Genomic DNA, 11,264 nt, shown 5'->3' with positions numbered 1-11,264 from the left:
TTGGGGCCCCTCCCTAGCCCTGCACTGCCAGGAACCTGTGCTGGTGGGAATAAAGGCCAGGACCAGTCCCAGCCTGTGAGACTGCCCAGTGTGTTCTTACAACAAACACACTTATTTGAGCACCTTGAGTGGCTCTGACCTCAGCCTCCTGGCCCAATGAGCCCCAACAACAGCAGGGGCATCCTGGAGAAGGCTGATTTTCCAGACCCTGTCCCAGCCCCATCTACATTCTCCCAGGGAATTGTCATGGACAGGTGGCCAGCTGAGCTGCAGGCTGCCCTTCCTCGGGGACTCCAAAATGTCAAGGAAGAGCCTGGCTGCAGGTCTGGAGGTTCGGGGAAGATAAGCAGGCGTCCCAATTCACAGAGGCCTGGTGGTTAGACAGTATCTTCTGTAGCCACCACATTTCAGGATAGGGAACGAAAGGCCAGGGCAGTGCAACAATGTGTCTGCAGTCACAGAGCTTCCTTATTGGAAGAACTGCTGGGGATACATCCAGGCTCTTGACTTTCATTCCTCTTTCCACTGCCCCATTTCCTCCCATCATGTTCAAAGACTACTTTGACAGGCAGGATCTGGTCATTTCCAAGGCACTACTGAAACCAAAATACTGAAACATAAGACTGACTCACCAGTGTGCCACAGACAATATGCTAAAAGCAGAATCCCTCGAGTCCTTCTAGTCCCACCCACCTCTTGTCCTGCCTTGTCACTGACCCACCGCCCTGGACCTCATTTCCTCATTCGTAAATGTGGAGAGAGTGACCGTGCTAAGAGCAGAGGAAGGAACGCAGCTCCCGGGGCCTGGGGGCTGCATAGATCGGCCTCCAAATCCAGGTCTGTCAGGGCTCCCTACCACTTACACATGTGTGCAAAATTTCATTCTATTCCTATGTGGATATTTGTTTTCATACAAACATAGGTGGGGATGATGTTCCCCACAAACAATTCACATCAAATCGATGCTCCGCGAAGACGGCCCATACAGGGTGGGGCAAAAGTAGGTTTACAGTTGTGAGTACACAAACACAGTTTATTCTTGTATTATTATTTATTAATTATTGTATTATTTTCTATACGAACAACTGTAAACTGCTTTGCCCGCCTTGTTTTATCCTAACCTTGCCTGTCCTTGGCATGACTGCGTGTCCCAGTTCGAGAAGCCCAGGACAAGAACACTATGAGAATTGTCAGCTCTTAACATTCTTTGAAACTTCTCACACTTCAACAAGCCCAATCTCCAACCTGCCAACATGGGAGCCAACATCCTTCAACTATTCCTGGAATAGACATCAAGTTTTTTTTGTTTTGTTTTTTATCCTCACCCGAGGACATTTTTCCTTTTTTTTTTTGTTCAGATAGAGTGGGAGGGAGAGAGTGGAAGAGAGAAAGAGAGAAACATCGATGTGAAAAGGACAATCGAGTGGCTGCCACCTGCACGACCAACCAGGGCCAGGGACAAACTGCAACCAAAGTACACACCCTTAGCGGGAACCGAACCCTGGTCTCTCTGGACCACAGGCCGATGCTCTAACCGCTGAGCCAAACTGGCCAGGGCAGAAGTCACGTCTTGATGCTATTAGACTCCTCCCACATGTGACCAGGGGCCAGGATTCGCAGGGATGTCCAGGGGAGTTTTCCGCTGTGTTAGAAGCTGCGAGACTGGAGAAGACAGGCGTGATGTAGGAGCTGGCCCCCACATTCCTGCGGGCTGGTTCACACCCACCAAACAGCCACAGTCTAACCCAGGTGGCGGCCATAACTCGGCTGTCACACCCAGAGCCTTGTTTTGAGCCTCTCGTGGGCTTTCTCAAGGTGCAGCAGAGCAGAGGGGAGGTAGAGGACGGGGTGGGGACTGTGCAGGGTGCCCCTAGACTGGAAGAATAGAATGCATGCCTGGGAATGGCAGCAGGCCGTCTCCTCTCCTGAAGGCTTTAGTGGAAGCTGATAGTATTTAACCCTTTCAAACACCCTCCCCCAATGCTGACCATACCCTACATACTGGGTCTGTTGGGAGTTTTTAAACAGAGGTGTGTGTGCGTGCGTGTGTGTGTGTGTGTGTGCATATATATGTGTATGTATATGTGTTGGGAGGGGCTCATCCTGTGTTACCCTCCCAAGCCCTGGTGTCAAACCTTCCTGATGGCCCAGAGAGCTCTCTCTCACCTCCATGCCTTTGCAAATGCTATTCTCTTTGCTTGGAATTACCATCCTCCCTCCTCCCCATTCCTCATCTGCAGCAGTCGGTTTGCTCTGGGAAGGTGTCCACCTCCAGGCAGAGTTGGACGAGCACTCCTGAGCCGCTCCTTATCGTTTCGTACAGGTCCGTAGTAAAGCATCTGTCACCTGAGAAGTCATCATCTGCTTTCTCACCCATTTCCTCCTCCATGCTCTAGGCTTTGAGTGTCCGTGCCCGACACAGAGCCTGATGCCAGAAGGTCTCCTTTTAATGTTCTTTGTGGAGGGAAAAACAAAGATGTCAAAGATTAAAGCAGCAGCACACTCAGGCCAGTGCCACAGGGCTGAGCAGTGTGGTCCCACCCACCGATTTTCCAAGGCCTCCCGGCGCCTCCCTCAATCCACAAAATACTGAGTCCCAGAGAAATCCCTTCCTGCCACCCAAAATTGCCCTTTCCCATAGCAATTATCCCTGGAGCCCTCCGCAGAGGAAACCTGAGAGTCGAAACTCCCTCTTACAACATCCCAGAGAGTAAGACCTCTCCCAGCCTCCATGCTCAGAGCCCAGGGATGCTGAAGGAGCTCCCACACGCCGTCCCTGTCGGCTGTGCACGTTCAGCCTGGGAGAGGCAGGACCCCGCAGGAACCCCAGGCCGAGGCTGGGGCACACTCCCCGTGCACTCTGCTTCCTGCTCTCTCTGCCCCAACACCAGGTCAAAGCTCCTGTCAAAGCCCCTTTCTGTAACCCTGACCTGACCCGATCCCCATCTCCATTCCTCTCTGCCCTGAGGTGTTATAGGGCTCCTTCCTGGGTGCCCGTCCCTCCCCTCCCCTGATGCCATGTTAGTAAACATGACAGAGAGTTCTGGAGTACTGTGACTAGCAGGCATCCTCAGTGACTGAGGGCCCTTGAGGACATGGGAGCAGCTTCCAGCCAGGCCGGGAAGATCCTGCTGGTGAACTGCTGACTCAATTCCAGCCAACAACCATCAAGGCCCACTCTGGGCCCAACCCTGTTCTAGGTCCTGGAGGGACACACAGCCCAGCCCAGTCCCTAAGGGGAGGCATACCTAAGAACCACAGTTACAATCTGTTGACTATGCAGAGGAGCTGCCCAGTGAAAGGGAGGGCAGAGGGAGTGAGGGGAGGGAGCAGAGAAATCAGGGTGGTCAGCCTTGCTATGGCTATAGCACCCCAGGACTCTGAAGGCTGATGAGGTGGGGGGTAGGCAAGGATATCATCCAGCTTCACTATTCCTGAGCCAAACTGCCATTTTCTCTCTCAGTTTACAAACAGTGGGTCCAAGATAGCCCCCCAAGTGACCAGGGTGGGAGGCCCCAGAGCTGTGCCACAGCACCACCCTGAGGTACCAATTCCTGATTTCAGCAAACCCCTCAAGAGCAAAGCCAAGACTGTGCAGTGTGACAAGGAGACAAGGAAGAGGAGGAGGAGGAATGAGGAAAGGAAGGATTCAGGAGAGCAGAATGAGAGTGAGATGTGGGGTCAAAGAGAGAGGACACAAGATGCAAAAAGCAGAGTCGGCTGTGGCTATGAATGCAGTCGGAGCTATTCCAGCCCTTCCCACAGGGGGGCACTGCGTATCTGGCCTGCAAACTCTGAGGGTTGGAGGTGATGGCTACAATGGACTCCTGGCCAGTATGCAGTTAGCTGCCTGTAATGGTACCTGAAGGGGCTCTCAGCCTGGACTTACTCAGGTAATCGCCTCACACACACCTTTTCATAGGCCTCAAACAGGATTTGATTGCTCATAACCTTTGGTTCCTCACACACTTTTATGTCAATTTATGGCCCTCTTTTATTATTCTGTGTATGTCATGAACAATGATTGCTGAACACCTACTTGAAATTCAAATTCAAATGACTGAAAGTCAAATGATACATTTGTATATTAGGGATGGAGGGTTGTACTCAGATACTTAAGAGGCATTCGCTCCTTCAGGGGCTGAGAGAACTAGGTTCCATGCAAAACAAAGAGGAACTGAGAACACCCCAACAAAGTTAAGGGTCATGGTTTCTTTAACGATGTTGAAACCCAGAAATCCAAGGGTCATCTCTTTCCAGAAGCCCCGCACCCGGAGGATCCCGCCTGCTGCACACACCTCTCCAGACCAGGAGGTGGCAAGCCATGCCAGGCCGTCCAAATCCGGTCCACCAACTCTTTTGTAAAACCTATGAGCTAAGAATGCTTTTTACATTTTTTAATGGTTGAGGGGGGGGAATCAAAAGAAGAGTCATACTTTGTGACACAGGAAAATTACATTACGTTAAACTTCATCATCCATAAATAAACTGTATGGGAACACACCCACATCCATTCACGTCTACAGTTGTCCCTCGTTTGCCGTGGTTAATCCGTTCCAGACTCTAGCGGTTGTACCTGGCGTTGAAGGATTCCTGGGGTGCTCGAATACATAGGCCTACAGTCCATACGTACAGTAATTTTCATTTTAATTGTAATACAGGGGTGTATAATTGACTCAGACAACTAAGCCTGCGCTATATCATTTTCACGGTCTCCATCAACTTTTTAATAAATATATTTGGAAAAACCGCGATAGAGTGAAGTCTCGAAAGTCGAAGCGCAAAGTGGCGAGGGACGACTGTACACTGCCCACGGCTGTTTCTGCACCACATCGCAGTTAAGTAGTTGCAACAGAGACCAGAGAACCCCAAAAGCCTGAAATATTTACTATCCAGCCTGTACAGAAAGCAGCCGGCTCCTGCCCTGGACCGAAGTCCAGAGAAGGAATCTGAGACCCGTGTGTCTGACGGCTCTCTCTTCTCTCCCCTCCCCTCTCACTTTCCCTCTCCTTCTTCCTCCCACAACTGGCTGGGACCAAGAAGCAGGTGTTTATTTATTTCCTTCACATAAGCTCTTCCCCTTTCTGATTTCAGCCTCATGAGTAAGGCTTAGGGACAGGCTGGAGCATTCTGGTGGGCGTGCCTCCAATGGGCCACGGGCGTGCAGCAAAGTGGACGTGGACGGCCACGGCTTCAGCCCTCAGGTGAGTGGGCAGCTGGAGCACAGGGCCGGTTACTCCTCGATAGAGCCTCACCTGCAGCTCCTTAAAGGACCACCCTCTCAAGCAGGCCCCCTCAGGCAGCAAGGACAATGATCATCCCCCCAAGTGGTGAGGGAGGCCTCCACCACCTGGACATGTCCTTGGGCAGCCAGCTGCAGGGTGTGCTGCTGCCCACTGTGGACAAGGAGGAGTGTGTGGCGCATGCACCCAGGGAGCACAGAGCGCAGGCTAAGGGGGTAGGGGCGGGGGCAGGGAGAGCAGGAGGGAGGTCCTGGTGGGCACAGCCTCAGATGGCGGCCCCGAGTCTCTCTCTTCACGCGTATGTACAGACCATATTATCTATTGTCCAAACGGGTGCACTTTTTTAAAAATCAGCTTTAATGAGGTATAATTTATATATAATAAAGTGCATCCATTTTAAATATATAGTAGTATGAGTTTTGACAGAGGCGTATGTGGGTGATTTACCAGGGTAACCACTGCCACAGCCAAGATCAAAAACCGTGCCATTACCTCCAGACGTTCTCATGAACCCCTCACAGTTGTTCCCCACTCCCCGCAGCTGCTGCCCAGACAGCTACTCACCTGCTTTCCATCGCTGCAGATTGTGGAGCCTGTTCTAGAATTTCAAAGAAACGAAGCCAATCCCACAGCATGTACTTTTTTGTGTCTGGCTTCTTTCTCTCAGGATAATGTTTGTGAGATTCATCCATGTTATATTATCAACACCACACTCATGTACCTTTTTTTTTTGGAGAGAAAGGAGGTGCTATTAATAGTCACATCAGGTCAGAGGCATAAATCGGAGCCACCCAGGACAATGCGCGCTCTGTGGACATGGCTGTTTCTAGCCTTCGCAGCAGCTGCGCGTCGGCCGCCGCATGCAGGCTGGCGCGGGCTGACTGCTGTAGACATGCACGTGTTCTGCCAGGCACACGTCATCGTTATTTCAGGTCCCCGAGTCGAGAAGAGTCGATGGATTCTAAGTCCAATGCCTGATCACAAGAAATTTCAACACCGCTTTTGTCGGTGGAAGGAGAGAGAAAGCCACAGTCCTGAAATAGAATGTCAACTGCTATCATTTTTCAGTGGTTATAAAGTTGTTCTTAATTTTTTTATCACCAATTTGCACACACAAAATTTTCTGTCCATGAGGATCATCAAGAATGTGAATAAAACATTAAAATTTTTTATCAGAAATCTCACGTTGCCATTTCAGCCTGAAATTAGCTATGCCGATGATGCTAGATCATGTTTAACAATAAAGTGTTTGAAATAATTTTATACAAATTCAATATTAACGGTTTCCTTTACTTTGTGTCTTACTATAATGACATAACATGAACACACGTCCCGTCCCCTTCAGCTTACCCCGCGCGCCCTTCACACAGCCTCGTTCCCAGGTGCGCTGTGATGGGGAAGCCCCACAGCACAGCCCAGGCTACGCAGCAGCAGCCGCCCAGCTGGAAGCCAGCCGGCTTCTAAAGCAATCTCTCCTGCCCTCTAGTGATCATCTTTGCAGCTGGGTCTCTGCGGGAAAACAGTGACGCAAGTGGTCATTCAACACAGCAGTTTTATGTTTGCACAAGTATCATCCCTGTTCCTCAGGCATTGTGCCTGCCCTGGGTCCTGGCAGGTGGAAATCTTGGCGGGCATCCCCTTTGTGCTTCATGGGGCCTGGGGAGGCCAAGGCTATGGCTTCTGTTCCCTGATTCCACCACCCTCTCTGCCCGCATCTTCTCCACTACCACAGCACGGGCAAAGTCATGACCATCCCCGGCTGGAACACCACCCTTGCCATCACCTAGAACCACCAGCCACCAACCCCTTCCTCATCCGCACAAGATGCAAGGGCCTCGGGAGCGGGGAGAGGAGAAGGAAGCACCCACCCTGCTCAGCAATCTGATATCAGTAGGCAAGCTCCAGGCCCCAGGTGTCCAAGAGATTTGGGGGTCCCCTTTGCACATTGAGGGAAAAGGGGCCGGCTCTACCATGAACTGTACTCCCACCCCATGGAGACCCAGACGTTTACCCCCTAGCAGCAGTAGGTAACAAGTGGCCAAGAGAGATCTCAAAATCATTGTCCATCAGCTGACAGGTGATGTACCAGTTTCAATGTATCAATGTACAGGTATGTAAATGAAAGTTACATGAAAATGGGAACATATAAAAGGTAGGGATCATTTATGCAGGCAGCAAGAAATCTGTTGAGAACAACAGAGTTCTCATCTAAAATGAGGACTACAGACCATTTACTACTGAGGTCATTTCGGTTCTGTTCTGAGTACAAATCCAGAAAACTAAATTCGATATAATATGTTTGAGTATTCACTTCCATCCCATCTTCATCCTTGTCATCCTCGTCCTGTGAAGACCTCTGCAGGCCAGAGGTCCTGGCTTCCTGTCGAGCCCCCCCTTTCCAGGTCGCGACCCAGAAATCCATTTTGGGAAGAATTGTCAGAAGGTGAAGTCCTAACAAGGACATGGCAACCTCATGACTGCTATGGTGAAGGGCATCGGGGGGGGGGGGGGCACAGAGTTTCTCTCCCGGCCTTTGTTTCTAAGTGGGAACACACACACACACACACACACACACACACACACACCTCCCCAAGTGTGCTTGCCGGGCAATTAAGTCCCAGTCTTGCAGTCGAATTAATCCCCTTTCTCTGGACAGTGTGAGTGGACTTACCTTGGGCTGCAGAGGTTGCAGTCATCAGCTCGATCTCTCTCTCTCTCTCTCTCTCTCTCTCTTTCTCTCTCTCTCTCTCAGACACCTGCAGCACAACAAGGCGGGCTCCAGGGTATTCGGCGGGAAGGCTCAGGGCGTGCCTCACTTGGCGCCTAAAACAGCGGTCCTGCCCACCCCAGGCTGTCGTCTGTGTCGCTGGCCCCACTAGACCCTGCACCAGGCAGCTGCTGTCAGCAGATAAGCTCTACTGAGTCATCACAGCACTGAGCTCTGCGGATCTCTTGAGGAGTCTTCCCCAATCACACTGGTCTTCCTGAAGACAAATTGTATCATGGACTGTGTTGGGAGGACTTTTTTGGTTGCAGGTGATTAAATACACACAATTTTAGCAGGATCAAGAAAAAAAATAAAGGCGCATGAAACTAAAAAGTCCCGGGGATGGCTAGCCTCAGGGAGGGGGGCTCACATGTGGCATCGCCCAGTCTAGCTCTGCCTCTGCTTTGCTCTCCTCCGTGTTCAATCTCGGATTCCATGTCTACGGGAGAATGACTGCCAGCAGCTTTAAGTCTTCCACTTCCCAGGCCTCCTTCTGCCATCCTGGTCCCCGGCTGCTTCCATCTCAGCTGGGCTGTGTGGGGATCCTGAAGAGTATCCGCCGTCGTGTCGCTTCTCAGGGCTCTAGACCTGGGCTCCCGAGCGCCACGAAAAAGCAGGAGCCTGAAGTTGAGACTGGGGAATTGGAGTGAGACAGAATTCTCTGAGGGCGAGGGAGAGGAGGGTCAGGGGGAGCCAGCCCCAAGCCAGCTACACTTTGCTCCGGGTAAGTCCAGCCAAAGTCTGAGACAGCCCATGCTGACAAAGCCCAGAGATCACCACCTCCATAGGGGTGCAACTTCTGAGGACGCTGTGGGAAAGTTGGGGGTGGAGAGATGTCACCTCTGGCCTCCAAAGGTCTTGGCACGGCTCCTGCGGAGCCTGGCATTTTGCCCCAGACACAGAGTTCCTCCACTGTCATTAATAGAGGGCAAGGAGCCCTGGCTGATTTGGCTCAGTGGTTAGAGCGTCAGCCTGCGGTCCAGAGAGACCCGAGTTCAGTTCCTGCTAAGGGCATGTACCTCAGTTGCAGTTTGTCCCCGGCCCTGGTTGGGTTGCATGAGTGGCAGCCACTCGATGTGTCCCTTTCACGTCGAAGTTTCTTTCTCTCTCTCTCTCTCTCTCTCTCTCTTTCTCTCTCTCCTCTCTCTCTCTCTTTCTCTCCCTCCCACTCTATCTGAACAAAAAATGAAAAAATGTCCTCGGGTGAGGATAAAAAAAAATAGAGGGCAAGGACTGGGAGTGAGGGTGGAGGGGAGAACCTTCTGACCCCTGGTTTAGGGGTGCCTTAAACTAACCTAGGGCAGGATTTCAAAGGTGAAAGAGATGCCCAGAATCTCCGTGAGAGGAACCACTGCACCCCCAGTGCCTGGAAGACATAATATGTGCTCAGTAAATACTCAGTTAATAAATAATGGACTCGATGAAGGTTGGGGAGACCAATTTATTTTACTCCATTTTGCTACCCCAGTTTGTCTCCACTGCACCCTCGTCTGGTGACAAACAGTCTGGGCAGGAATCAAGTGGAGGGCATTCACAGTGGCTGGTGGAGGACTTGCCCTCCTCCGAGTGGGGGCCCACCCCAAGGACAGCATGTCATCCTTCCATCTGCCAAACACGTCTGATGGATGCAACAGGTGTTGGGCTGGAAATTAGGAAATTTAAGACCTAGGGACCATCCAGAACACTTTCAGAACATCCTTACATTTATTGGCCCCATTATTATCTCCATTTCATCGACGTGACGACTGAGGTTGAGGCCGGTGCTAGATCACACAGCAGGAGAGTGGCAGCACCAGCCCCCGGGAGCTGCTCTTCGTTCTGGGAACTCGCTTTGTGACCGTAAGCAGCTTCCTTGCCCTCTCTGGGCCTGGTTTTCCATCTCCGATATTGAGGTCTCCAAACAGGTCTGGGTCTCCTGGGAAGAAGGCCCCCCTGCGGGCCCTCAGGCAGGGGCGCATGCGCTGTCTGCCGCCTCCCCCACAGGCTCTGCTCGCCGCCAGGAGGCGCCGCGGTGCGCACCCTGGAGGCTGGTCCGAGCCTGAACGCACCACGGCGCTGGGCACGTGGGGGCTGCTTGGGCCGTCGCGTGTCTGAGACCATCACAGGGTCTGGTTCTTTGCATCACCTCCCCCTACCACAGAGAATGAAGAGCCGGGTTAGGAAGGTAGGAAAGAAGGGAGAGGAAGAGCAAAGGGCAAAGGAGACACCAGCCTCCCACCCCTGTCCCTCCCCTTACTCTCAGGCGGGGTCCCAGGAGCCCCAGGTCTTGGCAGGGCTCCTTGGTAACCTACAGTCGGGAGAGCCCCATTTCAGGAACAGGTATTCAACACCCACAGGGGACTGCGGCCAGTGCGCCAGGCTCAGGGGACCCACAGCTGAGTGAGACAAACGCCTGTCCCCATGGCTGGGGTGGGGAATGGAGAAGCAGATGGACACAGGCGCCTTCAATCCATCCTGAAGAGTGCGATGAGGAGGCCAGTGCAGGCGTCTGGGAGCAGAGGAGGTGATGTTCTCCCCTTGAGAGGCTGGGCTGGGGAGGGAGATGAGCCTGGGGCTGCCACTACCCGAATGTGTCTAAGGCAGGGGTGTTCTTGCCCCAGGGAAGAGCATGGGCAGGGGCACAAGGACATTGTCCATGAGAAACCACCTGCCACTTCCGCTGGCTCTAGAACCGCCCCCCCCCCCCAAAGCACAGCCCTTGACCTTCAGATGACCTCCAGGCTCTCGATCTCTGGCAGTTCTCACAGTGCAGGTCAACCATATACCCTCTGGCCTCCTTGACTTCCAGTCCCTTCTTCCCAGATCCACAAACTCGTTGCCAGTGAGGCCTGCAGGAGAAGTTTGGCCCCGCTGAAGAATATACTCTCCCTCTAGCAGGGAGCCTTCCTTCGGACCTTCGTTCAGCGCAGGAGTCTCCCCACTTCTCTGGCCAACGAGCCACTCTTCTCTTCTCCCTTCAAGCTCTCAACGCCCCTTTTGCCAACCTCAGGACTTAGAACAGCCTCTCTACCTACTCTGCTGAGGCAGAGGTCATTCAGCTGACACTCCCTCAACACCTCTTCCTTCTCTTCTATGCCTCTCTCATCCCCCATTCTGTCCTCCTAACAGGCTCCCCCTCCGCAGTGTTACCCATCTCCTGTCCACGCTCCACCCAGCTTTCTGATACCGATAGATGATAGATGATAGATAGATAGATAGATAGATAGATAGATAGATAGATGTGTGTGTGTGTGTGTGTTTCTGTTTCTCTGGAG

The 11,264-nt window shown here is 52.3% G+C and overlaps 1 long non-coding RNA gene across 2 annotated transcripts; it reads right to left on the bottom strand.

Annotated features, from left to right (window-relative positions):
• Positions 1-1,600: 1,600 nt before the first annotated feature.
• On the bottom strand, positions 1,601-8,006 carry LOC118628141. 2 transcript variants are annotated; one of them, XR_004959258.1, is made up of 5 exons: positions 7,915-8,006; positions 6,594-6,752; positions 5,808-5,964; positions 2,347-2,454; positions 1,601-1,662 (listed from the first exon to the last, which is right to left on the bottom strand). It is a non-coding gene; the product is annotated as an uncharacterized LOC118628141 (long non-coding RNA). The 2 variants fall into 2 exon arrangements; XR_004959257.1 differs by lacking the exons at positions 1,601-1,662; positions 2,347-2,454; positions 5,808-5,964 and adding an exon at positions 5,966-6,277.
• Positions 8,007-11,264: the final 3,258 nt, after the last annotated feature.

Source organism: Molossus molossus, unplaced genomic scaffold (assembly GCF_014108415.1).
Source record: "Molossus molossus isolate mMolMol1 unplaced genomic scaffold, mMolMol1.p scaffold_m16_p_13, whole genome shotgun sequence".
Classification (NCBI taxonomy): domain Eukaryota; kingdom Metazoa; phylum Chordata; class Mammalia; order Chiroptera; family Molossidae; genus Molossus; species Molossus molossus.
This window is presented reverse-complemented; position numbering and strand designations above follow the sequence as displayed.